Here is a 2,996-nt window from a genome sequence, read left to right on the forward strand (position 1 = left end):
ATTAGCAAAATAGTCAAGGCAGTTTGAGTATAGCTTATTTAAGATGCAACACCTCACTGGTATGTTTACTTGTACCTTCCCTCCGTTGTCCCAGGCACTAAATGGTCATTCAGAGATTGACTGAATTGGCCTGGGTCGTTGCATTAGTAAGCAACTAACAGGACTCAGTTTCTTCATGCAGAAAAGCCAATTCTTTATTCACAAAGCTCATATTTATAGGAAATATTAGAAGGCACTGTGTTAGACTTAATTGGCTAACAATACACTGACACTCAGTTTATTGGTGGGTAAATGGCCAGGCTGAATATCTGTCAAATCTCTCTATATTTGGTTAGTTTACATATTTACTTCATGGATTCTCATGTGACAGATCTATTGTTTATTGCACGTGCCAATGGTTCTCCTATTGGAATAGCTTGTTGTGTTAACTGCCTTCATTTTTATGATTTTTCACATGGGAAGTTAGCTAGCTGCACTTAGAAAAAGTAACAGGCCAGCTGGTAATTTAGCAGAGCAGGGCCTGATTTTATAAGGCCTTTCTTTTATAATATCTCTGCATGTATGCAACGCTGGGTTACAGAGAAACAGTTTCTGCTAGTGCTGTGGTATTGCTTAAAAAGCCATAGTCATTTCCATGTTTTAAATTAGTTGTATCATGCAGGAGTTGTGTTTTTGACAGGACCCCTGAAAAAAAATGAGTGTAAAACAATGCAGAAGGAGCAATACCTCCTGACACTGTCGTCATAAATATTTAAGCTTGTAAATGTAGGTTTCTAGCATAAATTTAGACTCTCAAGGTATTCTACCTGGCTGCCAGTTATTGTTCCAGATATAATGAGTCTCTTGGTTCTCTACCATGTTTTCCTCTATGCTGAGGTCTAGAAGAAGCTAGAATATTTCAACCAGCACAAGACCTATATTTAAGGAGATAAGTTGCTCATATGTGTACTAATACCCTCCTTTTTAACAGAAGGATAGATAGATAGATAGATTAGATAGATAGATAGATAGATAGATAGATAGATAGGTAGACAGATAGATAGATAGATACCTTATTGCACATCAAAGTCTGTGATCAGTCTCTTAACCCTCCCTACAAAAAAAAAACATAAGCAACTTTGATCTCCTGTGAGCTTAGCTAAAGATAGTCCCCAAGTTTGCAGGGGCAAACTGTGAAAAAAGAGATCATCTGTTGCTCTTCCAAGTGAAAAGAAAATGCTGTTGCTCTTATAATTTAAATTCTTCAGAGCATCATCTCTCACCACAGTTTGGTCCTCTATCAAAAGTCATTTTATTTCAAAACAAGAAGGCCAGTAAGGTCTAAGGATATAACATAGCCCCAGATCTGAATTTTCATCTCCTGAATGGTTTTCTGGCTTTTTCAAAAATAATTCTCATAACAATCTCATTTGGGAATAATGAAAAACAAAACAACTGGAATGCGATACTTTATCCAAATTGCCAAAGCCAAATACACTGGTATTTGGAGTTCTGCTTTGCACTTTCCTCTGCGTTAGCTTTGAGTTGCCACTTACTTTTGGAAGGAATTGTTTCCTGAGGATTGCAGTGATTGAGGGACGTGGACCATGCTATGCCAGCAAAGCCAGTTTATTACATTAATCACCAGTATTTGTAGTTCTCTAACGTCCTTACAAAATTTTCCACTGGGACCCCTTTGCCTCTGTTCCCTTAGCAACAAAATCTTTTTGGTTATCATCTTTTTGGTTCCATTCTTTTGTGCCAGCAATGTCCTCGTTACATCTTCTCTCATCAGAAGGGTCAGCGTGACCTGACGTGATGTCTCCACTTTTGTTCTTGCCTTGAGTTTACCTCTCCCATGGATTCCACTGCACCAGGGCCAGGAGGTTCTGTGGCACAACCCAGCTCAGCTTCTGTGCCTGTCTGATCTTCCACAGCACATCACAGGGCTCATTAAATAGAAGTATAATAAATGAAACCTTAATAATTGCTAATAAAGAGGTGACATTAATTATCCCTTCACAGGATGTCTGGTAAGATGAGAAAGACTAACCTGATATATCCTTTAGATTTTATCATACATTGCATAATACCCGTTTTCAGTTCTGTTAGGACAAAATTGCCACCCATTCCATTATCTGCTGCCCAAATATCAGGCGAGAACAAGCCTCTCCATGCAATATTCAGATCTGTGAGGAGAGAAAGAAATTAAATCCTGTTGCTGTGCTAGTGGCATCTTGCCTTCTAAAGAGTGCACCACGTTTGAAAATGTCATGTGTATATTTCTGGGCGATTAGTGATACCTGTGTCAGCACTGCTGCAGCAGGGAGCCTCGTAGCTCAGGAAAATTGGGGAAAAAAATGCAGAACATAATTTTTCTTTATCAATTCTGCTAAATATGCAAGTCCAAACATTTCCTGCTTTTCTCCAAAATGTATGTACTTTTCCCAAGACATAGCTTTGGAAGAGCAGCTAAATATCTTTTATCTTTATAAAAACTCTCCTAATGACCTGCTCTTCAATGTAGCTATGAAATTTTGCCAATAATGTGTTTTTTTCCTTGGTGTGCATACCTTTATACCAATATAGTAACTATCATGTGCTGCAAATCTAGCAATGTTCAAAACTTACCAGGTTCCTCTGCTTGTTTATTCATCAGGAGAAAATTAGAATATGTTACTTCAAATACTTTTTCTCTGCTACATTCTCTGGAACTTATTAGTTTTTTATTACTGAGGTATTTCCTGAAAAAAAGGAAGTAGAGCATTTGTGAATAATTGGGCCAGTATGGCAGAGATCACTTTGTAACTCTGGCTTGAGAAAATATGAAAATAAGAGAAGTTCTCAAGGTTTCAGTGGCACTTCAGGATATGTGTCAGTGGCGGTGGTGTGTGCAGGGATGGTATTTTTTAAATTGAGATGTCCAGAAAAGAATGTTAATTTGCAGTAATGGCTCAAAGAAACAGTCTCTGATTTCAGCTTTGATTGCAATCATTTCATTATTAATTTGTTATTGA

The 2,996-nt window shown here is 37.7% G+C and overlaps 1 long non-coding RNA gene across 1 annotated transcript; it reads right to left on the minus strand.

Moving 5' to 3' along the window:
* Positions 1-1,608: 1,608 nt before the first annotated feature.
* LOC115948998 lies at positions 1,609-2,705 on the minus strand. Its single transcript, XR_004082696.1, has 3 exons — positions 2,611-2,705; positions 2,033-2,168; positions 1,609-1,928 (listed from the first exon to the last, which is right to left on the minus strand). It is a non-coding gene; the product is annotated as an uncharacterized LOC115948998 (long non-coding RNA).
* Positions 2,706-2,996: the final 291 nt, after the last annotated feature.

Source organism: Geospiza fortis, unplaced genomic scaffold (assembly GCF_000277835.1).
Source record: "Geospiza fortis unplaced genomic scaffold, GeoFor_1.0 scaffold694, whole genome shotgun sequence".
Taxonomy (NCBI): Eukaryota; Metazoa; Chordata; class Aves; order Passeriformes; family Thraupidae; genus Geospiza; species Geospiza fortis.